This window comes from Rhinoderma darwinii, unplaced genomic scaffold (assembly GCF_050947455.1).
Source record: "Rhinoderma darwinii isolate aRhiDar2 unplaced genomic scaffold, aRhiDar2.hap1 Scaffold_4253, whole genome shotgun sequence".
NCBI lineage: Eukaryota > Metazoa > Chordata > Amphibia > Anura > Rhinodermatidae > Rhinoderma > Rhinoderma darwinii.
In genome coordinates this window covers 46,094-72,775 of record NW_027463791.1, presented here as the reverse complement: position 1 = coordinate 72,775, position 26,682 = coordinate 46,094, and the positions used below count along the sequence as shown (strand labels likewise).

The window sequence follows — 26,682 nt, the reverse complement described above, 5'->3', positions numbered from 1 at the left end:
TCCTCCACTGCGGTTGTGGAGGGGCTTGCGATGAAGGCTCCCCGTAAGCAGGCAAAGGTTGCCAAGAGCGATGGGACCTCACAGGCCCCTGTGCAGCTGCCCAGGAAGGACATCAGCGATATCTTCAGCCAGGGGCCAGAGATGGGTGAGAGCGACTTCGAGGAGATGGATAGGAGCCATTCTGCAAAGAGACAGCGAGAGGAAGAGGAGTCCGGAGTTCGGAGGAAAGCTGCCTATCGGAGTTCGGATGAGAGCAGTGTGGGGGTTGGAGCCGCCCACGTATCTGGCTCTGACCCTACCAACATCCAAGATTTATTGACCCCTCAAAAAGGGGGTCCAGACTCGCAGCTGATCTCCGAGTACGACTCTTCTGGTTCGGACCCTGACCTCAACTAAGACTATGTTGGTTCCTATCAAAGTCGCCTCACTAAATGTGAGGTCCCTAAAGAGCCCTGTCCGCAGGACTGCTTTATTTTCATTTTTAGAGACTGTGGACTTTGACCTTTGCCTGCTTCAAGAATGTGGAATCCCTAATGACTTGGAATATCAAGATTTAAAGATGGACTGGAAACTAGGCCCCTCAGTCTGGTCTGGTGGAAATGACTGTCGCTCTGCGGGGGTTGGATTGCTCTGCCGAGGTCGTTTTATCTCCATCCAAACAGTGACTGAAATCATGCCCGGCAGAGCTATTTTAATACATTTGCTTTTTAATGGAACTTTAATTCGTGTTTTAAACGTTTATGCCCCTCCTACCAAACAGGAGAGGGCAGAACTATTAGAGATTTTACCATTGTTTTGTGTTGGGTCTACCCCCCTGCTGGTGGGTGGTGATTTTAACTGTGTGCGAGATGGAGAACACCGCCAGGGTGGGGATTTTAATCGAAAAATTGACCGTACTTCTTACCTGCTCAAGAATTTTATTGGTGATTTTAAATTGAAAGATTGCTGGAGGGAACTCTTGCCTGCGGACCCAGGCCCCACCTGGTCCAATGGAAGAGTGAGCTCCAGAATTGATTTTATTTTCACTTCTAATAGTTTTATTCCCAAAAAATGTTTGCTTTTAACAAATATTTTATCTGATCACAAGCTCCTTTCAGTGCACCTGGAGCTAGAGGGAGAGCAAAAAGCTTGTAGGGGTCCCTGGAGACTAAACACCACACTCCTGGAGGACCCCATCATTAAAGAGGAGTTTGTGCGGACCTACCAGTGTTGGCAGTCCCATAGAGCGCCCAGTCAGCCTATGCTACACTGGTGGGAGGGCATTAAACCCAAAATCAGAGCTTTTTTTATTCGAGCAGGTAAGAAGAAAGCAAAAGAGAAAAAACAATGGTTTTATGTTCTTAATAAACGTTTACATGTACTTTTTAAATTGAAGGAGATTGGTATGGATGTTGATGATGATATCTTAAATCTTAAAGCTGAAATAAAATATGCCATAGAAGAGAAAGGGAAACAAATAATTTTTAATTCACATGTAAAGCACCTCGAGGATGGCGAGAAGTGTTCCCGGTTCTTCTTCAAAAAGGTAATGGATAAACGAGATGTCATTTTAAACCTTGAAGGAGAAACCACTATGGTCGGCATTTTAAATTCTGCTTTTAATTTCTACCAATCTCTTTTTAACAAGAAAAATATTGATCCTTCCTTTTTAGAACATGTTCTTAATTCCCTTGATGCCAAGCTAGATATTTTAGACCAGGAAGTTTTATCCCGTAATATTACCTTGGAGGAACTTTTATTTGCTTTTAAAAGTTTTTCTAATGGGAAAGCTCCTGGGGAAGATGGTCTGCCCATCGAATTTTATCATGCTTTTTGGGAAATTTTAAAGAATGACATGTTTTTATTGTATATAAGGAAGTTTTTATTACTGAAGAGCTGCCCCCTTCCTGGAGGAGGGGGATTGTGTCCTTAATTTTTAAAAAAGGTGAGAGGGACCAGTTAAAAAACTGGCGCCTATTACTCTTTTAAACGTTGATTGTAAAATTTTAGCTAAACTAATAACAATCCGTTTTAAACCTTTTATTCATAAATTAATCCATCCAAACCAGGTATGTGGGGTACCTGGGAGGTCAATTACTGAGTCCCTGAATATTTTACGTGACATCATTTGGTATTTTAAAGAAAGGGGTCAAAGCCTTGCTATTTTATCCTTAGATTTCGAGAAGGCTTTTGACCGGGTCTCCCATGAATATCTTTTTATGGTTCTTAAAAAGATGGCTGTTCCTGAAATTATTTTAACACGTATTAAGCTTTTATATCGATCCTGTTTTAGCCAAATTTCTATCAACGGATTTTTAACTAAAGGTGTTCCTCTTTTATCAGGGGTGAAACAGGGGTGCCCGTTGTCTCCGCTCCTTTTTATTTGTGCCATAGAACCTCTGTTCACCCTAATAAGAGATGATAAAGTCATCAGAGGCGTGCCCATACCTGGAGGAAGGGGGAACCAGGTAAAAATCCTAGGCTATATGGATGACGCCACCGTCCTATGCCCAGACGCCGCTTCTATGAGACGGGCATTGAGGAACACCGGCTTTTTTTGTGAAGCCTCTGGTTTTAAATTAAACGTTGATAAGTGTGACTGTTTTTATACTGGTGTATGGGATTCCTCTGTGACACCAGGAGTTAACATGCAGCAGGATCAGATAAAAATTTTAGGAATTGTTTTTAATCAAGAAAACGATGGGAGACCCAATTGGGATTCAGTAATTGCCAAAATGGAAAAAAGGTTTTAATGTGGAATTTGAGAAATCTCACCATGGAGGGAAAAGTTTTAATAATTAAATCTGTTTTATTACCCATAATGCTTTATGTAGCTATGGTTTTCCCTCCAACAATTTTATATATTAAAAAAGTGACCAGGATCTGTTTTATGTTTTTATGGGGTTCCAAAATGGAAAAACTAAAACGTGATTTTATGTACAGATGTAAGGACAATGGCGGGAGAGATGTTCCTAACCTTTTTAACTTCTTTTACATTAAATACTTTTGCTTCTGTTTTAAAATGTATAATTCTGATGGTATTTTTAGCTACTTTTTAAAGTACGCTACGGGCATGATTTTTAAACGATGGTTTCGTGTCCCTTTGAATTCTCCTGTGCTTCTGTGTCCCCCAAAACAATATGCGGTGCTCGAAAAAACTGTCAGGCTCCTAGGTCTCCAAGAATTGGAGCCTGACATATTGGGGGACCAGAAAAAGTGTCACTCTCCTGTAGGCGGCAGGAGGATACACTGGCAGTTTCAAATTTCTCACAGGCAAGGTCCAAGGTGGTGTGGCGGAACGTTTTCGGGAAATTTATGGCAAATGTGCACAAGGACCTTGCCTGGGCAATCGTTCACCAGTGCCTCCCTACTCGTGAATTCCAGCATAGGCGAGGACTGGTGGCGAGAGCCAAGTGCCCGAGAGACAGGTGTGGTGACGACGAGACGATAATGCACCTGTTTTGGAACTGCCCATATGCACAGGAGGTTTGGAGGAAGGTAGGCCCATTGCTGAAATGGGCCTGCGGTCTTAAAGATCTTAAATTTGAATACGTGTTTTATGGTCTTTTTAACTGCCCAAGTTTTAAACAGCAAATGGTCTGTTGGATCATTTTAAACTGTTTTAAGAATGCCATTTGGAAGGTTAGGAACATTCTGCTTTTTAAACATGATTTTATTGACGTTAAAAGCTTGTGTGAAATATGCCCTAAGTGAAATGTATATTTATTATCTTAGGGACAAAAAGCAGCTAGGGGTAAAAGAAGCAACATCCATGTGGTGTTTGCAAATGTGGAATACCATAACATTGTAAATAAAAATGGTTTTATTCTTTTATGTCTTTTATGCCCTGTATAAATTTTATCCTGCTATTGTTCTGTACTTTTATTATAACATCTGTATTAATGGTCTTATTATTATTACTTTTGTATTCATTTAAATGTATGAATATTCATGTATTATGCTGTTGATTTTATCTTGTGGTTTCAATTTTAAAAAAAAGTCTGTAAAATATATTATTTTCGCCAATAAAAAACTTTGTTGAAACCTTATCTGTTCTTATCAGTTTAATATCTGATACGTCCCCTATCTGGGGACCATATATTAAATGGATTTTTAGAACAGGGAGATGGAAATAGAGCTTGCTCTGTCCACTCCACGCATTGACCTGGTATTGCAGTATTTCCAGGACCGGTGCACCCTTTCCTTATGTGTTGACTAAAAGCAGATTCCAAAAGTGTTTTTTGTCTTTGCTATTGTTTCTGTCTTTCTGAAGGGATCTCCCCTTTTAATCCCATTATTTCAACACCTGTTGGACAATGCATGAGTGATAATGAGCTCATTGATTAAATGCAATTAATGAATAGATTGCCACCTCTTGTTGTGTGTCGTCTGTGTTTCTGTGTTTCCGGCATTTCACATTGGAACACCTCATTCACCTTCCTTGTCTTCTCTCCGCCCTCCCTTTTAGGTAAGTTAAAGAGCTGCACCTGAGCCAGCCACTGATTGATTGATTGATTGATTGATTGATCGATTGATTGATTGATTGATTGATTGATTGATGCAGCACAACAGTCAAATAGTGGAGTGGAGTAGGGGAACAGCAAACAGCCAATAAAGCAGCCCGCCCGCTCGCCTGCCCGCCACAATGGACCTACCTGTGTACACTAGATGGATGTGATGGAATGTACTGTCGTCCCTACATTTCAAGAAGAAGTAAGAATTGCAGTTGCAACAAAGCCTTGCTTGCCTACAAAGAGAGCAGCAATTTGGATTTGTTACTATGTTACCTAGAAGAATAACAAACTGTGCAAGGATGGAGGTTGTAGGAGCAAGGAGAAGTTGTCTGTAAAGTTGGTGGATGCCTATTTTCCATTTTGCAGTCCCTTGTCTCCCTCTTGTGGCCTCCTGGAGGCAACTAGCTGTGCAAAAAAAAGACAGCCTGGCGGCCGGCTGTTGCAGTGTTGCCCTCTCAGGCAACACTGAGTGACTGACTGAGCCTCACCGTCTTATATAAAGTTCAGACGGAACTTTGCACGTGTCATAGTGGAGCCCTCAGGATTCCAGAGCCAGCTTTCTGACATCATAATGGGGCCTCAGAGATAAAAGCCTGGGCCCAGGCAGTGTTGGTCAGTGCTGCTCAGCAGGCAGCACTGGACTGGACTGGATTACAGCTGATACAAGGTGTGAAGGAACAAGGGGTGGCTGTGGGCATGCACTTGCTGCCGCTGCCAGTGTTTATCTGCATGGCAGCAGGGCATTTGGGCGTTGCCAGGAAGGCGTTTTTATGTAGATTCCTCCTCTTTCAGCACTGCATTGTGGTGCAAGCAAAAGAAGCAAATCCTGTCTGGCTTCCTCTCCGGCCTTTATTCACCTCCCGTGTAGCTGTGAGTGTGTGAGCCTGCAGGGCCCCATGGAATTGCCTAGAAGTAGGCTGAATCGCTGCAAGGGCTGAACAGCAGTATCGGGCAGGCTCGGGCAACGCGCGGCCCGTTCGGGTTATCGCTTCTCGGCCTTTTGGCTAAGATCAAGTGTAGTATCTGTTCTTATCAGTTTAATATCTGATACGTCCCCTATCTGGGGACCATATATTAAATGTATTTTTAGAACAGGGAGATGGAAATAGAGCTTGCTCTGTCCACTCCACGCATTGACCTGGTATTGCAGTATTTCCAGGACCGGTGCACCCTTTCCTTATGTGTTGACTAAAAGCAGATTCCAAAAGTGTTTTTTGTCTTTGCTATTGTTTCTGTCTTTCTGAAGGGATCTCCCCTTTTAATCCCATTATTTCAACACCTGTTGGACAATGCATGAGTGATAATGAGCTCATTGATTAAATGCAATTAATGAATAGATTGCCACCTCTTGTTGTGTGTCGTCTGTGTTTCTGTGTTTCCGGCATTTCACATTGTTTCTGTGTTTCCGGCATTTCACATTGGAACACCTCATTCACCTTCCTTGTCTTCTCTCCGCCCTCCCTTTTAGGTAAGTTAAAGAGCTGCACCTGAGCCAGCCACTGATTGATTGATTGATTGATTGATTGATTGATTGATTGATTGATTGATGCAGCACAACAGTCAAATAGTGGAGTGGAGTAGGGGAACAGCAAACAGCCAATAAAGCAGCCCGCCCGCTCGCCTGCCCGCCACAATGGACCTACCTGTGTACACTAGATGGATGTGATGGAATGTACTGTCGTCCCTACATTTCAAGAAGAAGTAAGAATTGCAGTTGCAACAAAGCCTTGCTTGCCTACAAAGAGAGCAGCAATTTGGATTTGTTACTATGTTACCTAGAAGAATAACAAACTGTGCAAGGATGGAGGTTGTAGGAGCAAGGAGAAGTTGTCTGTAAAGTTGGTGGATGCCTATTTTCCATTTTGCAGTCCCTTGTCTCCCTCTTGTGGCCTCCTGGAGGCAACTAGCTGTGCAAAAAAAAGACAGCCTGGCGGCCGGCTGTTGCAGTGTTGCCCTCTCAGGCAACACTGAGTGACTGACTGAGCCTCACCGTCTTATATAAAGTTCAGACGGAACTTTGCACGTGTCATAGTGGAGCCCTCAGGATTCCAGAGCCAGCTTTCTGACATCATAATGGGGCCTCAGAGATAAAAGCCTGGGCCCAGGCAGTGTTGGTCAGTGCTGCTCAGCAGGCAGCACTGGACTGGACTGGATTACAGCTGATACAAGGTGTGAAGGAACAAGGGGTGGCTGTGGGCATGCACTTGCTGCCGCTGCCAGTGTTTATCTGCATGGCAGCAGGGCATTTGGGCGTTGCCAGGAAGGCGTTTTTATGTAGATTCCTCCTCTTTCAGCACTGCATTGTGGTGCAAGCAAAAGAAGCAAATCCTGTCTGGCTTCCTCTCCGGCCTTTATTCACCTCCCGTGTAGCTGTGAGTGTGTGAGCCTGCAGGGCCCCATGGAATTGCCTAGAAGTAGGCTGAATCGCTGCAAGGGCTGAACAGCAGTATCGGGCAGGCTCGGGCAACGCGCGGCCCGTTCGGGTTATCGCTTCTCGGCCTTTTGGCTAAGATCAAGTGTAGTATCTGTTCTTATCAGTTTAATATCTGATACGTCCCCTATCTGGGGACCATATATTAAATGGATTTTTAGAACAGGGAGATGGAAATAGAGCTTGCTCTGTCCACTCCACGCATTGACCTGGTATTGCAGTATTTCCAGGACCGGTGCACCCTTTCCTTATGTGTTGACTAAAAGCAGATTCCAAAAGTGTTTTTTGTCTTTGCTATTGTTTCTGTCTTTCTGAAGGGATCTCCCCTTTTAATCCCATTATTTCAACACCTGTTGGACAATGCATGAGTGATAATGAGCTCATTGATTAAATGCAATTAATGAATAGATTGCCACCTCTTGTTGTGTGTCGTCTGTGTTTCTGTGTTTCCGGCATTTCACATTGGAACACCTCATTCACCTTCCTTGTCTTCTCTCCGCCCTCCCTTTTAGGTAAGTTAAAGAGCTGCACCTGAGCCAGCCACTGATTGATTGATTGATTGATTGATTGATTGATTGATTGATTGATTGATTGATTGATTGATTGATGCAGCACAACAGTCAAATAGTGGAGTGGAGTAGGGGAACAGCAAACAGCCAATAAAGCAGCCCGCCCGCTCGCCTGCCCGCCACAATGGACCTACCTGTGTACACTAGATGGATGTGATGGAATGTACTGTCGTCCCTACATTTCAAGAAGAAGTAAGAATTGCAGTTGCAACAAAGCCTTGCTTGCCTACAAAGAGAGCAGCAATTTGGATTTGTTACTATGTTACCTAGAAGAATAACAAACTGTGCAAGGATGGAGGTTGTAGGAGCAAGGAGAAGTTGTCTGTAAAGTTGGTGGATGCCTATTTTCCATTTTGCAGTCCCTTGTCTCCCTCTTGTGGCCTCCTGGAGGCAACTAGCTGTGCAAAAAAAAGACAGCCTGGCGGCCGGCTGTTGCAGTGTTGCCCTCTCAGGCAACACTGAGTGACTGACTGAGCCTCACCGTCTTATATAAAGTTCAGACGGAACTTTGCACGTGTCATAGTGGAGCCCTCAGGATTCCAGAGCCAGCTTTCTGACATCATAATGGGGCCTCAGAGATAAAAGCCTGGGCCCAGGCAGTGTTGGTCAGTGCTGCTCAGCAGGCAGCACTGGACTGGACTGGATTACAGCTGATACAAGGTGTGAAGGAACAAGGGGTGGCTGTGGGCATGCACTTGCTGCCGCTGCCAGTGTTTATCTGCATGGCAGCAGGGCATTTGGGCGTTGCCAGGAAGGCGTTTTTATGTAGATTCCTCCTCTTTCAGCACTGCATTGTGGTGCAAGCAAAAGAAGCAAATCCTGTCTGGCTTCCTCTCCGGCCTTTATTCACCTCCCGTGTAGCTGTGAGTGTGTGAGCCTGCAGGGCCCCATGGAATTGCCTAGAAGTAGGCTGAATCGCTGCAAGGGCTGAACAGCAGTATCGGGCAGGCTCGGGCAACGCGCGGCCCGTTCGGGTTATCGCTTCTCGGCCTTTTGGCTAAGATCAAGTGTAGTATCTGTTCTTATCAGTTTAATATCTGATACGTCCCCTATCTGGGGACCATATATTAAATGGATTTTTAGAACAGGGAGATGGAAATAGAGCTTGCTCTGTCCACTCCACGCATTGACCTGGTATTGCAGTATTTCCAGGACCGGTGCACCCTTTCCTTATGTGTTGACTAAAAGCAGATTCCAAAAGTGTTTTTTGTCTTTGCTATTGTTTCTGTCTTTCTGAAGGGATCTCCCCTTTTAATCCCATTATTTCAACACCTGTTGGACAATGCATGAGTGATAATGAGCTCATTGATTAAATGCAATTAATGAATAGATTGCCACCTCTTGTTGTGTGTCGTCTGTGTTTCTGTGTTTCCGGCATTTCACATTGGAACACCTCATTCACCTTCCTTGTCTTCTCTCCGCCCTCCCTTTTAGGTAAGTTAAAGAGCTGCACCTGAGCCAGCCACTTGATTGATTGATTGATTGATTGATTGATTGATTGATTGATTGATTGATGCAGCACAACAGTCAAATAGTGGAGTGGAGTAGGGGAACAGCAAACAGCCAATAAAGCAGCCCGCCCGCTCGCCTGCCCGCCACAATGGACCTACCTGTGTACACTAGATGGATGTGATGGAATGTACTGTCGTCCCTACATTTCAAGAAGAAGTAAGAATTGCAGTTGCAACAAAGCCTTGCTTGCCTACAAAGAGAGCAGCAATTTGGATTTGTTACTATGTTACCTAGAAGAATAACAAACTGTGCAAGGATGGAGGTTGTAGGAGCAAGGAGAAGTTGTCTGTAAAGTTGGTGGATGCCTATTTTCCATTTTGCAGTCCCTTGTCTCCCTCTTGTGGCCTCCTGGAGGCAACTAGCTGTGCAAAAAAAAGACAGCCTGGCGGCCGGCTGTTGCAGTGTTGCCCTCTCAGGCAACACTGAGTGACTGACTGAGCCTCACCGTCTTATATAAAGTTCAGACGGAACTTTGCACGTGTCATAGTGGAGCCCTCAGGATTCCAGAGCCAGCTTTCTGACATCATAATGGGGCCTCAGAGATAAAAGCCTGGGCCCAGGCAGTGTTGGTCAGTGCTGCTCAGCAGGCAGCACTGGACTGGACTGGATTACAGCTGATACAAGGTGTGAAGGAACAAGGGGTGGCTGTGGGCATGCACTTGCTGCCGCTGCCAGTGTTTATCTGCATGGCAGCAGGGCATTTGGGCGTTGCCAGGAAGGCGTTTTTATGTAGATTCCTCCTCTTTCAGCACTGCTTTGTGGTGCAAGCAAAAGAAGCAAATCCTGTCTGGCTTCCTCTCCGGCCTTTATTCACCTCCCGTGTAGCTGTGAGTGTGTGAGCCTGCAGGGCCCCATGGAATTGCCTAGAAGTAGGCTGAATCGCTGCAAGGGCTGAACAGCAGTATCGGGCAGGCTCGGGCAACGCGCGGCCCGTTCGGGTTATCGCTTCTCGGCCTTTTGGCTAAGATCAAGTGTAGTATCTGTTCTTATCAGTTTAATATCTGATACGTCCCCTATCTGGGGACCATATATTAAATGGATTTTTAGAACAGGGAGATGGAAATAGAGCTTGCTCTGTCCACTCCACGCATTGACCTGGTATTGCAGTATTTCCAGGACCGGTGCACCCTTTCCTTATGTGTTGACTAAAAGCAGATTCCAAAAGTGTTTTTTGTCTTTGCTATTGTTTCTGTCTTTCTGAAGGGATCTCCCCTTTTAATCCCATTATTTCAACACCTGTTGGACAATGCATGAGTGATAATGAGCTCATTGATTAAATGCAATTAATGAATAGATTGCCACCTCTTGTTGTGTGTCGTCTGTGTTTCTGTGTTTCCGGCATTTCACATTGGAACACCTCATTCACCTTCCTTGTCTTCTCTCCGCCCTCCCTTTTAGGTAAGTTAAAGAGCTGCACCTGAGCCAGCCACTGATTGATTGATTGATTGATTGATTGATTGATTGATTGATGCAGCACAACAGTCAAATAGTGGAGTGGAGTAGGGGAACAGCAAACAGCCAATAAAGCAGCCCGCCCGCTCGCCTGCCCGCCACAATGGACCTACCTGTGTACACTAGATGGATGTGATGGAATGTACTGTCGTCCCTACATTTCAAGAAGAAGTAAGAATTGCAGTTGCAACAAAGCCTTGCTTGCCTACAAAGAGAGCAGCAATTTGGATTTGTTACTATGTTACCTAGAAGAATAACAAACTGTGCAAGGATGGAGGTTGTAGGAGCAAGGAGAAGTTGTCTGTAAAGTTGGTGGATGCCTATTTTCCATTTTGCAGTCCCTTGTCTCCCTCTTGTGGCCTCCTGGAGGCAACTAGCTGTGCAAAAAAAAGACAGCCTGGCGGCCGGCTGTTGCAGTGTTGCCCTCTCAGGCAACACTGAGTGACTGACTGAGCCTCACCGTCTTATATAAAGTTCAGACGGAACTTTGCACGTGTCATAGTGGAGCCCTCAGGATTCCAGAGCCAGCTTTCTGACATCATAATGGGGCCTCAGAGATAAAAGCCTGGGCCCAGGCAGTGTTGGTCAGTGCTGCTCAGCAGGCAGCACTGGACTGGACTGGATTACAGCTGATACAAGGTGTGAAGGAACAAGGTGTGGCTGTGGGCATGCACTTGCTGCCGCTGCCAGTGTTTATCTGCATGGCAGCAGGGCATTTGGGCGTTGCCAGGAAGGCGTTTTTATGTAGATTCCTCCTCTTTCAGCACTGCATTGTGGTGCAAGCAAAAGAAGCAAATCCTGTCTGGCTTCCTCTCCGGCCTTTATTCACCTCCCGTGTAGCTGTGAGTGTGTGAGCCTGCAGGGCCCCATGGAATTGCCTAGAAGTAGGCTGAATCGCTGCAAGGGCTGAACAGCAGTATCGGGCAGGCTCGGGCAACGCGCGGCCCGTTCGGGTTATCGCTTCTCGGCCTTTTGGCTAAGATCAAGTGTAGTATCTGTTCTTATCAGTTTAATATCTGATACGTCCCCTATCTGGGGACCATATATTAAATGGATTTTTAGAACAGGGAGATGGAAATAGAGCTTGCTCTGTCCACTCCACGCATTGACCTGGTATTGCAGTATTTCCAGGACCGGTGCACCCTTTCCTTATGTGTTGACTAAAAGCAGATTCCAAAAGTGTTTTTTGTCTTTGCTATTGTTTCTGTCTTTCTGAAGGGATCTCCCCTTTTAATCCCATTATTTCAACACCTGTTGGACAATGCATGAGTGATAATGAGCTCATTGATTAAATGCAATTAATGAATAGATTGCCACCTCTTGTTGTGTGTCGTCTGTGTTTCTGTGTTTCCGGCATTTCACATTGGAACACCTCATTCACCTTCCTTGTCTTCTCTCCGCCCTCCCTTTTAGGTAAGTTAAAGAGCTGCACCTGAGCCAGCCACTGATTGATTGCTTGATTGATTGATTGATTGATTGATTGATTGATTGATTGATTGATTGATTGATGCAGCACAACAGTCAAATAGTGGAGTGGAGTAGGGGAACAGCAAACAGCCAATAAAGCAGCCCGCCCACTCGCCTGCCCGCCACAATGGACCTACCTGTGTACACTAGATGGATGTGATGGAATGTACTGTCGTCCCTACATTTCAAGAAGAAGTAAGAATTGCAGTTGCAACAAAGCCTTGCTTGCCTACAAAGAGAGCAGCAATTTGGATTTGTTACTATGTTACCTAGAAGAATAACAAACTGTGCAAGGATGGAGGTTGTAGGAGCAAGGAGAAGTTGTCTGTAAAGTTGGTGGATGCCTATTTTCCATTTTGCAGTCCCTTGTCTCCCTCTTGTGGCCTCCTGGAGGCAACTAGCTGTGCAAAAAAAAGACAGCCTGGCGGCCGGCTGTTGCAGTGTTGCCCTCTCAGGCAACACTGAGTGACTGACTGAGCCTCACCGTCTTATATAAAGTTCAGACGGAACTTTGCACGTGTCATAGTGGAGCCCTCAGGATTCCAGAGCCAGCTTTCTGACATCATAATGGGGCCTCAGAGATAAAAGCCTGGGCCCAGGCAGTGTTGGTCAGTGCTGCTCAGCAGGCAGCACTGGACTGGACTGGATTACAGCTGATACAAGGTGTGAAGGAACAAGGGGTGGCTGTGGGCATGCACTTGCTGCCGCTGCCAGTGTTTATCTGCATGGCAGCAGGGCATTTGGGCGTTGCCAGGAAGGCGTTTTTATGTAGATTCCTCCTCTTTCAGCACTGCATTGTGGTGCAAGCAAAAGAAGCAAATCCTGTCTGGCTTCCTCTCCGGCCTTTATTCACCTCCCGTGTAGCTGTGAGTGTGTGAGCCTGCAGGGCCCCATGGAATTGCCTAGAAGTAGGCTGAATCGCTGCAAGGGCTGAACAGCAGTATCGGGCAGGCTCGGGCAACGCGCGGCCCGTTCGGTTATCGCTTCTCGGCCTTTTGGCTAAGATCAAGTGTAGTATCTGTTCTTATCAGTTTAATATCTGATACGTCCCCTATCTGGGGACCATATATTAAATGGATTTTTAGAACAGGGAGATGGAAATAGAGCTTGCTCTGTCCACTCCACGCATTGACCTGGTATTGCAGTATTTCCAGGACCGTTGCACCCTTTCCTTATGTGTTGACTAAAAGCAGATTCCAAAAGTGTTTTTTGTCTTTGCTATTGTTTCTGTCTTTCTGAAGGGATCTCCCCTTTTAATCCCATTATTTCAACACCTGTTGGACAATGCATGAGTGATAATGAGCTCATTGATTAAATGCAATTAATGAATAGATTGCCACCTCTTGTTGTGTGTCGTCTGTGTTTCTGTGTTTCCGGCATTTCACATTGGAACACCTCATTCACCTTCCTTGTCTTCTCTCCGCCCTCCCTTTTAGGTAAGTTAAAGAGCTGCACCTGAGCCAGCCACTGATTGATTGATTGATTGATTGATTGATTGATTGATTGATTGATTGATTGATTGATTGATTGATGCAGCACAACAGTCAAATAGTGGAGTGGAGTAGGGGAACAGCAAACAGCCAATAAAGCAGCCCGCCCGCTCGCCTGCCCGCCACAATGGACCTACCTGTGTACACTAGATGGATGTGATGGAATGTACTGTCGTCCCTACATTTCAAGAAGAAGTAAGAATTGCAGTTGCAACAAAGCCTTGCTTGCCTACAAAGAGAGCAGCAATTTGGATTTGTTACTATGTTACCTAGAAGAATAACAAACTGTGCAAGGATGGAGGTTGTAGGAGCAAGGAGAAGTTGTCTGTAAAGTTGGTGGATGCCTATTTTCCATTTTGCAGTCCCTTGTCTCCCTCTTGTGGCCTCCTGGAGGCAACTAGCTGTGCAAAAAAAAGACAGCCTGGCGGCCGGCTGTTGCAGTGTTGCCCTCTCAGGCAACACTGAGCGACTGACTGAGCCTCACCGTCTTATATAAAGTTCAGACGGAACTTTGCACGTGTCATAGTGGAGCCCTCAGGATTCCAGAGCCAGCTTTCTGACATCATAATGGGGCCTCAGAGATAAAAGCCTGGGCCCAGGCAGTGTTGGTCAGTGCTGCTCAGCAGGCAGCACTGGACTGGACTGGATTACAGCTGATACAAGGTGTGAAGGAACAAGGGGTGGCTGTGGGCATGCACTTGCTGCCGCTGCCAGTGTTTATCTGCATGGCAGCAGGGCATTTGGGCGTTGCCAGGAAGGCGTTTTTATGTAGATTCCTCCTCTTTCAGCACTGCATTGTGGTGCAAGCAAAAGAAGCAAATCCTGTCTGGCTTCCTCTCCGGCCTTTATTCACCTCCCGTGTAGCTGTGAGTGTGTGAGCCTGCAGGGCCCCATGGAATTGCCTAGAAGTAGGCTGAATCGCTGCAAGGGCTGAACAGCAGTATCGGGCAGGCTCGGGCAACGCGCGGCCCGTTCGGGTTATCGCTTCTCGGCCTTTTGGCTAAGATCAAGTGTAGTATCTGTTCTTATCAGTTTAATATCTGATACGTCCCCTATCTGGGGACCATATATTAAATGGATTTTTAGAACAGGGAGATGGAAATAGAGCTTGCTCTGTCCACTCCACGCATTGACCTGGTATTGCAGTATTTCCAGGACCGGTGCACCCTTTCCTTATGTGTTGACTAAAAGCAGATTCCAAAAGTGTTTTTTGTCTTTGCTATTGTTTCTGTCTTTCTGAAGGGATCTCCCCTTTTAATCCCATTATTTCAACACCTGTTGGACAATGCATGAGTGATAATGAGCTCATTGATTAAATGCAATTAATGAATAGATTGCCACCTCTTGTTGTGTGTCGTCTGTGTTTCTGTGTTTCCGGCATTTCACATTGGAACACCTCATTCACCTTCCTTGTCTTCTCTCCGCCCTCCCTTTTAGGTAAGTTAAAGAGCTGCACCTGAGCCAGCCACTGATTGATTGATTGATTGATTGATTGATTGATTGATTGATTGATTGATTGATTGATTGATTGATGCAGCACAACAGTCAAATAGTGGAGTGGAGTAGGGGAACAGCAAACAGCCAATAAAGCAGCCCGCCCGCTCGCCTGCCCCCCACAATGGACCTACCTGTGTACACTAGATGGATGTGATGGAATGTACTGTCGTCCCTACATTTCAAGAAGAAGTAAGAATTGCAGTTGCAACAAAGCCTTGCTTGCCTACAAAGAGAGCAGCAATTTGGATTTGTTACTATGTTACCTAGAAGAATAACAAACTGTGCAAGGATGGAGGTTGTAGGAGCAAGGAGAAGTTGTCTGTAAAGTTGGTGGATGCCTATTTTCCATTTTGCAGTCCCTTGTCTCCCTCTTGTGGCCTCCTGGAGGCAACTAGCTGTGCAAAAAAAAGACAGCCTGGCGGCCGGCTGTTGCAGTGTTGCCCTCTCAGGCAACACTGAGTGACTGACTGAGCCTCACCGTCTTATATAAAGTTCAGACGGAACTTTGCACGTGTCATAGTGGAGCCCTCAGGATTCCAGAGCCAGCTTTCTGACATCATAATGGGGCCTCAGAGATAAAAGCCTGGGCCCAGGCAGTGTTGGTCAGTGCTGCTCAGCAGGCAGCACTGGACTGGACTGGATTACAGCTGATACAAGGTGTGAAGGAACAAGGGGTGGCTGTGGGCATGCACTTGCTGCCGCTGCCAGTGTTTATCTGCATGGCAGCAGGGCATTTGGGCGTTGCCAGGAAGGCGTTTTTATGTAGATTCCTCCTCTTTCAGCACTGCTTTGTGGTGCAAGCAAAAGAAGCAAATCCTGTCTGGCTTCCTCTCCGGCCTTTATTCACCTCCCGTGTAGCTGTGAGTGTGTGAGCCTGCAGGGCCCCATGGAATTGCCTAGAAGTAGGCTGAATCGCTGCAAGGGCTGAACAGCAGTATCGGGCAGGCTCGGGCAACGCGCGGCCCGTTCGGGTTATCGCTTCTCGGCCTTTTGGCTAAGATCAAGTGTAGTATCTGTTCTTATCAGTTTAATATCTGATACGTCCCCTATCTGGGGACCATATATTAAATGGATTTTTAGAACAGGGAGATGGAAATAGAGCTTGCTCTGTCCACTCCACGCATTGACCTGGTATTGCAGTATTTCCAGGACCGGTGCACCCTTTCCTTATGTGTTGACTAAAAGCAGATTCCAAAAGTGTTTTTTGTCTTTGCTATTGTTTCTGTCTTTCTGAAGGGATCTCCCCTTTTAATCCCATTATTTCAACACCTGTTGGACAATGCATGAGTGATAATGAGCTCATTGATTAAATGCAATTAATGAATAGATTGCCACCTCTTGTTGTGTGTCGTCTGTGTTTCTGTGTTTCCGGCATTTCACATTGGAACACCTCATTCACCTTCCTTGTCTTCTCTCCGCCCTCCCTTTTAGGTAAGTTAAAGAGCTGCACCTGAGCCAGCCACTGATTGATTGATTGATTGATTGATTGATTGATTGATTGATTGATTGATTGATTGATTGATGCAGCACAACAGTCAAATAGTGGAGTGGAGTAGGGGAACAGCAAACAGCCAATAAAGCAGCCCGCCCGCTCGCCTGCCCGCCACAATGGACCTACCTGTGTACACTAGATGGATGTGATGGAATGTACTGTCGTCCCTACATTTCAAGAAGAAGTAAGAATTGCAGTTGCAACAAAGCCTTGCTTGCCTACAAAGAGAGCAGCAATTTGGATTTGTTACTATGTTACCTAGAAGAATAACAAACTGTGCAAGGATGGAGGTTGTAGGAGCAAGGAGAAGTTGTCTGTAAAGTTGGTGGATGCCTATTTTCCATTTTGCAGTCCCTTGTCTCCCTCTTGTGGCCTCCTGGAGGCAACTAGCTGTGCAAAAAAAAGACAGCCTGGCGGCCGGCTGTTGCAGTGTTGCCCTCTCAGGCAACACTGAGTGACTGACTGAGCCTCACCGTCTTATATAAAGTTCAGACGGAACTTTGCACGTGTCATAGTGGAGCCCTCAGGATTCCAGAGGGCCTCAGAGATAAAAGCCTGGGCCCAGGCAGTGTTGGTCAGTGCTGCTCAGCAGGCAGCACTGGACTGGACTGGATTACAGCTGATACAAGGTGTGAAGGAACAAGGGGTGGCTGTGGGCATGCACTTGCTGCCGCTGCCAGTGTTTATCTGCATGGCAGCAGGGCATTTGGGCGTTGCCAGGAAGGCGTTTTTATGTAGATTCCTCCTCTTTCAGCACTGCATTGTGGTGCAAGCAAAAGAAGCAAATCCTGTCTGGCTTCCTCTCCGGCCTTTATTCACCTCCCGTGTAGCTGTGAGTGTGTGAGCCTGCAGGGCCCCATGGAATTGCCTAGAAGTAGGCTGAATCGCTGCAAGGGCTGAACAGCAGTATCGGGCAGGCTCGGGCAACGCGCGGCCCGTTCGGGTTATCGCTTCTCGGCCTTTTGGCTAAGATCAAGTGTAGTATCTGTTCTTATCAGTTTAATATCTGATACGTCCCCTATCTGGGGACCATATATTAAATGGATTTTTAGAACAGGGAGATGGAAATAGAGCTTGCTCTGTCCACTCCACGCATTGACCTGGTATTGCAGTATTTCCAGGACCGGTGCACCCTTTCCTTATGTGTTGACTAAAAGCAGATTCCAAAAGTGTTTTTTGTCTTTGCTATTGTTTCTGTCTTTCTGAAGGGATCTCCCCTTTTAATCCCATTATTTCAACACCTGTTGGACAATGCATGAGTGATAATGAGCTCATTGATTAAATGCAATTAATGAATAGATTGCCACCTCTTGTTGTGTGTCGTCTGTGTTTCTGTGTTTCCGGCATTTCACATTGGAACACCTCATTCACCTTCCTTGTCTTCTCTCCGCCCTCCCTTTTAGGTAAGTTAAAGAGCTGCACCTGAGCCAGCCACTGATTGATTGATTGATTGATTGATTGATTGATTGATTGATTGATTGATTGATTGATTGATGCAGCACAACAGTCAAATAGTGGAGTGGAGTAGGGGAACAGCAAACAGCCAATAAAGCAGCCCGCCCGCTCGCCTGCCCGCCACAATGGACCTACCTGTGTACACTAGATGGATGTGATGGAATGTACTGTCGTCCCTACATTTCAAGAAGAAGTAAGAATTGCAGTTGCAACAAAGCCTTGCTTGCCTACAAAGAGAGCAGCAATTTGGATTTGTTACTATGTTACCTAGAAGAATAACAAACTGTGCAAGGATGGAGGTTGTAGGAGCAAGGAGAAGTTGTCTGTAAAGTTGGTGGATGCCTATTTTCCATTTTGCAGTCCCTTGTCTCCCTCTTGTGGCCTCCTGGAGGCAACTAGCTGTGCAAAAAAAAGACAGCCTGGCGGCCGGCTGTTGCAGTGTTGCCCTCTCAGGCAACACTGAGTGACTGACTGAGCCTCACCGTCTTATATAAAGTTCAGACGGAACTTTGCACGTGTCATAGTGGAGCCCTCAGGATTCCAGAGCCAGCTTTCTGACATCATAATGGGGCCTCAGAGATAAAAGCCTGGGCCCAGGCAGTGTTGGTCAGTGCTGCTCAGCAGGCAGCACTGGACTGGACTGGATTACAGCTGATACAAGGTGTGAAGGAACAAGGGGTGGCTGTGGGCATGCACTTGCTGCCGCTGCCAGTGTTTATCTGCATGGCAGCAGGGCATTTGGGCGTTGCCAGGAAGGCGTTTTTATGTAGATTCCTCCTCTTTCAGCACTGCATTGTGGTGCAAGCAAAAGAAGCAAATCCTGTCTGGCTTCCTCTCCGGCCTTTATTCACCTCCCGTGTAGCTGTGAGTGTGTGAGCCTGCAGGGCCCCATGGAATTGCCTAGAAGTAGGCTGAATCGCTGCAAGGGCTGAACAGCAGTATCGGGCAGGCTCGGGCAACGCGCGGCCCGTTCGGGTTATCGCTTCTCGGCCTTTTGGCTAAGATCAAGTGTAGTATCTGTTCTTATCAGTTTAATATCTGATACGTCCCCTATCTGGGGACCATATATTAAATGGATTTTTAGAACAGGGAGATGGAAATAGAGCTTGCTCTGTCCACTCCACGCATTGACCTGGTATTGCAGTATTTCCAGGACCGGTGCACCCTTTCCTTATGTGTTGACTAAAAGCAGATTCCAAAAGTGTTTTTTGTCTTTGCTATTGTTTCTGTCTTTCTGAAGGGATCTCCCCTTTTAATCCCATTATTTCAACACCTGTTGGACAATGCATGAGTGATAATGAGCTCATTGATTAAATGCAATTAATGAATAGATTGCCACCTCTTGTTGTGTGTCGTCTGTGTTTCTGTGTTTCCGGCATTTCACATTGGAACACCTCATTCACCTTCCTTGTCTTCTCTCCGCCCTCCCTTTTAGGTAAGTTAAAGAGCTGCACCTGAGCCAGCCACTGATTGATTGATTGATTGATTGATTGATTGATTGATTGATGCAGCACAACAGTCAAATAGTGGAGTGGAGTAGGGGAACAGCAAACAGCCAATAAAGCAGCCCGCCCGCTCGCCTGCCCGCCACAATGGACCTACCTGTGTACACTAGATGGATGTGATGGAATGTACTGTCGTCCCTACATTTCAAGAAGAAGTAAGAATTGCAGTTGCAACAAAGCCTTGCTTGCCTACAAAGAGAGCAGCAATTTGGATTTGTTACTATGTTACCTAGAAGAATAACAAACTGTGCAAGGATGGAGGTTGTAGGAGCAAGGAGAAGTTGTCTGTAAAGTTGGTGGATGCCTATTTTCCATTTTGCAGTCCCTTGTCTCCCTCTTGTGGCCTCCTGGAGGCAACTAGCTGTGCAAAAAAAAGACAGCCTGGCGGCCGGCTGTTGCAGTGTTGCCCTCTCAGGCAACACTGAGTGACTGACTGAGCCTCACCGTCTTATATAAAGTTCAGACGGAACTTTGCACGTGTCATAGTGGAGCCCTCAGGATTCCAGAGCCAGCTTTCTGACATCATAATGGGGCCTCAGAGATAAAAGCCTGGGCCCAGGCAGTGTTGGTCAGTGCTGCTCAGCAGGCAGCACTGGACTGGACTGGATTACAGCTGATACAAGGTGTGAAGGAACAAGGGGTGGCTGTGGGCATGCACTTGCTGCCGCTGCCAGTGTTTATCTGCATGGCAGCAGGGCATTTGGGCGTTGCCAGGAAGGCGTTTTTATGTAGATTCCTCCTCTTTCAGCACTGCATTGTGGTGCAAGCAAAAGAAGCAAATCCTGTCTGGCTTCCTCTCCGGCCTTTATTCACCTCCCGTGTAGCTGTGAGTGTGTGAGCCTGCAGGGCCCCATGGAATTGCCTAGAAGTAGGCTGAATCGCTGCAAGGGCTGAACAGCAGTATCGGGCAGGCTCGGGCAACGCGCGGCCCGTTCGGGTTATCGCTTCTCGGCCTTTTGGCTAAGATCAAGTGTAGTATCTGTTCTTATCAGTTTAATATCTGATACGTCCCCTATCTGGGGACCATATATTAAATGGATTTTTAGAACAGGGAGATGGAAATAGAGCTTGCTCTGTCCACTCCACGCATTGACCTGGTATTGCAGTATTTCCAGGACCGGTGCACCCTTTCCTTATGTGTTGACTAAAAGCAGATTCCAAAAGTGTTTTTTGTCTTTGCTATTGTTTCTGTCTTTCTGAAGGGATCTCCCCTTTTAATCCCATTATTTCAACACCTGTTGGACAATGCATGAGTGATAATGAGCTCATTGATTAAATGCAATTAATGAATAGATTGCCACCTCTTGTTGTGTGTCGTCTGTGTTTCTGTGTTTCCGGCATTTCACATTGGAACACCTCATTCACCTTCCTTGTCTTCTCTCCGCCCTCCCTTTTAGGTAAGTTAAAGAGCTGCACCTGAGCCAGCCACTGATTGATTGATTGATTGATTGATTGATTGATTGATTGATTGATTGATTGATTGATTGATTGATTGATTGATTGATTGATGCAGCACAACAGTCAAATAGTGGAGTGGAGTAGGGGAACAGCAAACAGCCAATAAAGCAGCCCGCCCGCTCGCCTGCCCGCCACAATGGACCTACCTGTGTACACTAGATGGATGTGATGGAATGTACTGTCGTCCCTACATTTCAAGAAGAAGTAAGAATTGCAGTTGCAACAAAGCCTTGCTTGCCTACAAAGAGAGCAGCAATTTGGATTTGTTACTATGTTACCTAGAAGAATAACAAACTGTGCAAGGATGGAGGTTGTAGGAGCAAGGAGAAGTTGTCTGTAAAGTTGGTGGATGCCTATTTTCCATTTTGCAGTCCCTTGTCTCCCTCTTGTGGCCTCCTGGAGGCAACTAGCTGTGCAAAAAAAAGACAGCCTGGCGGCCGGCTGTTGCAGTGTTGCCCTCTCAGGCAACACTGAGTGACTGACTGAGCCTCACCGTCTTATATAAAGTTCAGACGGAACTTTGCACGTGTCATAGTGGAGCCCTCAGGATTCCAGAGCCAGCTTTCTGACATCATAATGGGGCCTCAGAGATAAAAGCCTGGGCCCAGGCAGTGTTGGTCAGTGCTGCTCAGCAGGCAGCACTGGACTGGACTGGATTACAGCTGATACAAGGTGTGAAGGAACAAGGGGTGGCTGTGGGCATGCACTTGCTGCCGCTGCCAGTGTTTATCTGCATGGCAGCAGGGCATTTGGGCGTTGCCAGGAAGGCGTTTTTATGTAGATTCCTCCTCTTTCAGCACTGCATTGTGGTGCAAGCAAAAGAAGCAAATCCTGTCTGGCTTCCTCTCCGGCCTTTATTCACCTCCCGTGTAGCTGTGAGTGTGTGAGCCTGCAGGGCCCCATGGAATTGCCTAGAAGTAGGCTGAATCGCTGCAAGGGCTGAACAGCAGTATCGGGCAGGCTCGGGCAACGCGCGGCCCGTTCGGGTTATCGCTTCTCGGCCTTTTGGCTAAGATCAAGTGTAGTATCTGTTCTTATCAGTTTAATATCTGATACGTCCCCTATCTGGGGACCATATATTAAATGGATTTTTAGAACAGGGAGATGGAAATAGAGCTTGCTCTGTCCACTCCACGCATTGACCTGGTATTGCAGTATTTCCAGGACCGGTGCACCCTTTCCTTATGTGTTGACTAAAAGCAGATTCCAAAAGTGTTTTTTGTCTTTGCTATTGTTTCTGTCTTTCTGAAGGGATCTCCCCTTTTAATCCCATTATTTCAACACCTGTTGGACAATGCATGAGTGATAATGAGCTCATTGATTAAATGCAATTAATGAATAGATTGCCACCTCTTGTTGTGTGTCGTCTGTGTTTCTGTGTTTCCGGCATTTCACATTGGAACACCTCATTCACCTTCCTTGTCTTCTCTCCGCCCTCCCTTTTAGGTAAGTTAAAGAGCTGCACCTGAGCCAGCCACTGATTGATTGATTGATTGATTGATTGATTGATTGATTGATTGATTGATTGATTGATGCAGCACAACAGTCAAATAGTGGAGTGGAGTAGGGGAACAGCAAACAGCCAATAAAGCAGCCCGCCCGCTCGCCTGCCCGCCACAATGGACCTACCTGTGTACACTAGATGGATGTGATGGAATGTACTGTCGTCCCTACATTTCAAGAAGAAGTAAGAATTGCAGTTGCAACAAAGCCTTGCTTGCCTACAAAGAGAGCAGCAATTTGGATTTGTTACTATGTTACCTAGAAGAATAACAAACTGTGCAAGGATGGAGGTTGTAGGAGCAAGGAGAAGTTGTCTGTAAAGTTGGTGGATGCCTATTTTCCATTTTGCAGTCCCTTGTCTCCCTCTTGTGGCCTCCTGGAGGCAACTAGCTGTGCAAAAAAAAGACAGCCTGGCGGCCGGCTGTTGCAGTGTTGCCCTCTCAGGCAACACTGAGTGACTGACTGAGCCTCACCGTCTTATATAAAGTTCAGACGGAACTTTGCACGTGTCATAGTGGAGCCCTCAGGATTCCAGAGCCAGCTTTCTGACATCATAATGGGGCCTCAGAGATAAAAGCCTGGGCCCAGGCAGTGTTGGTCAGTGCTGCTCAGCAGGCAGCACTGGACTGGACTGGATTACAGCTGATACAAGGTGTGAAGGAACAAGGGGTGGCTGTGGGCATGCACTTGCTGCCGCTGCCAGTGTTTATCTGCATGGCAGCAGGGCATTTGGGCGTTGCCAGGAAGGCGTTTTTATGTAGATTCCTCCTCTTTCAGCACTGCATTGTGGTGCAAGCAAAAGAAGCAAATCCTGTCTGGCTTCCTCTCCGGCCTTTATTCACCTCCCGTGTAGCTGTGAGTGTGTGAGCCTGCAGGGCCCCATGGAATTGCCTAGAAGTAGGCTGAATCGCTGCAAGGGCTGAACAGCAGTATCGGGCAGGCTCGGGCAACGCGCGGCCCGTTCGGGTTATCGCTTCTCGGCCTTTTGGCTAAGATCAAGTGTAGTATCTGTTCTTATCAGTTTAATATCTGATACGTCCCCTATCTGGGGACCATATATTAAATGGATTTTTAGAACAGGGAGATGGAAATAGAGCTTGCTCTGTCCACTCCACGCATTGACCTGGTATTGCAGTATTTCCAGGACCGGTGCACCCTTTCCTTATGTGTTGACTAAAAGCAGATTCCAAAAGTGTTTTTTGTCTTTGCTATTGTTTCTGTCTTTCTGAAGGGATCTCCCCTTTTAATCCCATTATTTCAACACCTGTTGGACAATGCATGAGTGATAATGAGCTCATTGATTAAATGCAATTAATGAATAGATTGCCACCTCTTGTTGTGTGTCGTCTGTGTTTCTGTGTTTCCGGCATTTCACATTGGAACACCTCATTCACCTTCCTTGTCTTCTCTCCGCCCTCCCTTTTAGGTAAGTTAAAGAGCTGCACCTGAGCCAGCCACTGATTGATTGATTGATTGATTGATTGATTGATTGATTGATTGATTGATTGATTGATGCAGCACAACAGTCAAATAGTGGAGTGGAGTAGGGGAACAGCAAACAGCCAATAAAGCAGCCCGCCCGCTCGCCTGCCCGCCACAATGGACCTACCTGTGTACACTAGATGGATGTGATGGAATGTACTGTCGTCCCTACATTTCAAGAAGAAGTAAGAATTGCAGTTGCAACAAAGCCTTGCTTGCCTACAAAGAGAGCAGCAATTTGGATTTGTTACTATGTTACCTAGAAGAATAACAAACTGTGCAAGGATGGAGGTTGTAGGAGCAAGGAGAAGTTGTCTGTAAAGTTGGTGGATGCCTATTTTCCATTTTGCAGTCCCTTGTCTCCCTCTTGTGGCCTCCTGGAGGCAACTAGCTGTGCAAAAAAAAGACAGCCTGGCGGCCGGCTGTTGCAGTGTTGCCCTCTCAGGCAACACTGAGTGACTGACTGAGCCTCACCGTCTTATATAAAGTTCAGACGGAACTTTGCACGTGTCATAGTGGAGCCCTCAGGATTCCAGAGCCAGCTTTCTGACATCATAATGGGGCCTCAGAGATAAAAGCCTGGGCCCAGGCAGTGTTGGTCAGTGCTGCTCAGCAGGCAGCACTGGACTGGACTGGATTACAGCTGATACAAGGTGTGAAGGAACAAGGGGTGGCTGTGGGCATGCACTTGCTGCCGCTGCCAGTGTTTATCTGCATGGCAGCAGGGCATTTGGGCGTTGCCAGGAAGGCGTTTTTATGTAGATTCCTCCTCTTTCAGCACTGCATTGTGGTGCAAGCAAAAGAAGCAAATCCTGTCTGGCTTCCTCTCCGGCCTTTATTCACCTCCCGTGTAGCTGTGAGTGTGTGAGCCTGCAGGGCCCCATGGAATTGCCTAGAAGTAGGCTGAATCGCTGCAAGGGCTGAACAGCAGTATCGGGCAGGCTCGGGCAACGCGCGGCCCGTTCGGGTTATCGCTTCTCGGCCTTTTGGCTAAGATCAAGTGTAGTATCTGTTCTTATCAGTTTAATATCTGATACGTCCCCTATCTGGGGACCATATATTAAATGGATTTTTAGAACAGGGAGATGGAAATAGAGCTTGCTCTGTCCACTCCACGCATTGACCTGGTATTGCAGTATTTCCAGGACCGGTGCACCCTTTCCTTATGTGTTGACTAATAGCAGATTCCAAAAGTGTTTTTTGTCTTTGCTATTGTTTCTGTCTTTCTGAAGGGATCTCCCCTTTTAATCCCATTATTTCAACACCTGTTGGACAATGCATGAGTGATAATGAGCTCATTGATTAAATGCAATTAATGAATAGATTGCCACCTCTTGTTGTGTGTCGTCTGTGTTTCTGTGTTTCCGGCATTTCACATTGGAACACCTCATTCACCTTCCTTGTCTTCTCTCCGCCCTCCCTTTTAGGTAAGTTAAAGAGCTGCACCTGAGCCAGCCACTGATTGATTGATTGATTGATTGATTGATTGATTGATTGATTGATGCAGCACAACAGTCAAATAGTGGAGTGGAGTAGGGGAACAGCAAACAGCCAATAAAGCAGCCCGCCCGCTCGCCTGCCCGCCACAATGGACCTACCTGTGTACACTAGATGGATGTGATGGAATGTACTGTCGTCCCTACATTTCAAGAAGAAGTAAGAATTGCAGTTGCAACAAAGCCTTGCTTGCCTACAAAGAGAGCAGCAATTTGGATTTGTTACTATGTTACCTAGAAGAATAACAAACTGTGCAAGGATGGAGGTTGTAGGAGCAAGGAGAAGTTGTCTGTAAAGTTGGTGGATGCCTATTTTCCATTTTGCAGTCCCTTGTCTCCCTCTTGTGGCCTCCTGGAGGCAACTAGCTGTGCAAAAAAAAGACAGCCTGGCGGCCGGCTGTTGCAGTGTTGCCCTCTCAGGCAACACTGAGTGACTGACTGAGCCTCACCGTCTTATATAAAGTTCAGACGGAACTTTGCACGTGTCATAGTGGAGCCCTCAGGATTCCAGAGCCAGCTTTCTGACATCATAATGGGGCCTCAGAGATAAAAGCCTGGGCCCAGGCAGTGTTGGTCAGTGCTGCTCAGCAGGCAGCACTGGACTGGACTGGATTACAGCTGATACAAGGTGTGAAGGAACAAGGGGTGGCTGTGGGCATGCACTTGCTGCCGCTGCCAGTGTTTATCTGCATGGCAGCAGGGCATTTGGGCGTTGCCAGGAAGGCGTTTTTATGTAGATTCCTCCTCTTTCAGCACTGCATTGTGGTGCAAGCAAAAGAAGCAAATCCTGTCTGGCTTCCTCTCCGGCCTTTATTCACCTCCCGTGTAGCTGTGAGTGTGTGAGCCTGCAGGGCCCCATGGAATTGCCTAGAAGTAGGCTGAATCGCTGCAAGGGCTGAACAGCAGTATCGGGCAGGCTCGGGCAACGCGCGGCCCGTTCGGGTTATCGCTTCTCGGCCTTTTGGCTAAGATCAAGTGTAGTATCTGTTCTTATCAGTTTAATATCTGATACGTCCCCTATCTGGGGACCATATATTAAATGGATTTTTAGAACAGGGAGATGGAAATAGAGCTTGCTCTGTCCACTCCACGCATTGACCTGGTATTGCAGTATTTCCAGGACCGGTGCACCCTTTCCTTATGTGTTGACTAAAAGCAGATTCCAAAAGTGTTTTTTGTCTTTGCTACTGTTTCTGTCTTTCTGAAGGGATCTCCCCTTTTAATCCCATTATTTCAACACCTGTTGGACAATGCATGAGTGATAATGAGCTCATTGATTAAATGCAATTAATGAATAGATTGCCACCTCTTGTTGTGTGTCGTCTGTGTTTCTGTGTTTCCGGCATTTCACATTGGAACACCTCATTCACCTTCCTTGTC

The 26,682-nt window shown here is 46.5% G+C and overlaps 16 non-coding genes across 16 annotated transcripts; all 16 read left to right on the top strand.

Moving 5' to 3' along the window:
* Positions 1-3,989: 3,989 nt before the first annotated feature.
* LOC142710459 (U2 spliceosomal RNA) lies at positions 3,990-4,181 on the top strand. Its single transcript, XR_012869497.1, has one exon. It is a non-coding gene; the product is annotated as a U2 spliceosomal RNA (small nuclear RNA).
* A 1,296-nt stretch (positions 4,182-5,477) lies between these two features.
* Positions 5,478-5,668, top strand: LOC142710470 (U2 spliceosomal RNA). The gene has a single exon (XR_012869506.1). It is a non-coding gene; the product is annotated as a U2 spliceosomal RNA (small nuclear RNA).
* A 1,311-nt stretch (positions 5,669-6,979) lies between these two features.
* On the top strand, positions 6,980-7,170 carry LOC142710504 (U2 spliceosomal RNA). Its single transcript, XR_012869536.1, has one exon. It is a non-coding gene; the product is annotated as a U2 spliceosomal RNA (small nuclear RNA).
* Positions 7,171-8,470: 1,300 nt separating this feature from the next.
* Positions 8,471-8,661, top strand: LOC142710503 (U2 spliceosomal RNA). The gene has a single exon (XR_012869535.1). It is a non-coding gene; the product is annotated as a U2 spliceosomal RNA (small nuclear RNA).
* Positions 8,662-9,946: 1,285 nt separating this feature from the next.
* Positions 9,947-10,137, top strand: LOC142710502 (U2 spliceosomal RNA). Its single transcript, XR_012869534.1, has one exon. It is a non-coding gene; the product is annotated as a U2 spliceosomal RNA (small nuclear RNA).
* A 1,276-nt stretch (positions 10,138-11,413) lies between these two features.
* Positions 11,414-11,604, top strand: LOC142710501 (U2 spliceosomal RNA). Its single transcript, XR_012869533.1, has one exon. It is a non-coding gene; the product is annotated as a U2 spliceosomal RNA (small nuclear RNA).
* Positions 11,605-12,903: 1,299 nt separating this feature from the next.
* On the top strand, positions 12,904-13,094 carry LOC142710454 (U2 spliceosomal RNA). Its single transcript, XR_012869492.1, has one exon. It is a non-coding gene; the product is annotated as a U2 spliceosomal RNA (small nuclear RNA).
* A 1,300-nt stretch (positions 13,095-14,394) lies between these two features.
* On the top strand, positions 14,395-14,585 carry LOC142710500 (U2 spliceosomal RNA). Its single transcript, XR_012869532.1, has one exon. It is a non-coding gene; the product is annotated as a U2 spliceosomal RNA (small nuclear RNA).
* Positions 14,586-15,885: 1,300 nt separating this feature from the next.
* LOC142710499 (U2 spliceosomal RNA) lies at positions 15,886-16,076 on the top strand. The gene has a single exon (XR_012869531.1). It is a non-coding gene; the product is annotated as a U2 spliceosomal RNA (small nuclear RNA).
* A 1,273-nt stretch (positions 16,077-17,349) lies between these two features.
* LOC142710498 (U2 spliceosomal RNA) lies at positions 17,350-17,540 on the top strand. Its single transcript, XR_012869530.1, has one exon. It is a non-coding gene; the product is annotated as a U2 spliceosomal RNA (small nuclear RNA).
* A 1,296-nt stretch (positions 17,541-18,836) lies between these two features.
* LOC142710497 (U2 spliceosomal RNA) lies at positions 18,837-19,027 on the top strand. The gene has a single exon (XR_012869529.1). It is a non-coding gene; the product is annotated as a U2 spliceosomal RNA (small nuclear RNA).
* A 1,276-nt stretch (positions 19,028-20,303) lies between these two features.
* Positions 20,304-20,494, top strand: LOC142710494 (U2 spliceosomal RNA). The gene has a single exon (XR_012869527.1). It is a non-coding gene; the product is annotated as a U2 spliceosomal RNA (small nuclear RNA).
* A 1,316-nt stretch (positions 20,495-21,810) lies between these two features.
* Positions 21,811-22,001, top strand: LOC142710493 (U2 spliceosomal RNA). Its single transcript, XR_012869526.1, has one exon. It is a non-coding gene; the product is annotated as a U2 spliceosomal RNA (small nuclear RNA).
* A 1,292-nt stretch (positions 22,002-23,293) lies between these two features.
* LOC142710492 (U2 spliceosomal RNA) lies at positions 23,294-23,484 on the top strand. The gene has a single exon (XR_012869525.1). It is a non-coding gene; the product is annotated as a U2 spliceosomal RNA (small nuclear RNA).
* Positions 23,485-24,776: 1,292 nt separating this feature from the next.
* On the top strand, positions 24,777-24,967 carry LOC142710491 (U2 spliceosomal RNA). The gene has a single exon (XR_012869524.1). It is a non-coding gene; the product is annotated as a U2 spliceosomal RNA (small nuclear RNA).
* Positions 24,968-26,247: 1,280 nt separating this feature from the next.
* On the top strand, positions 26,248-26,438 carry LOC142710490 (U2 spliceosomal RNA). The gene has a single exon (XR_012869523.1). It is a non-coding gene; the product is annotated as a U2 spliceosomal RNA (small nuclear RNA).
* The last annotated feature ends 244 nt before the right edge of the window (positions 26,439-26,682 follow it).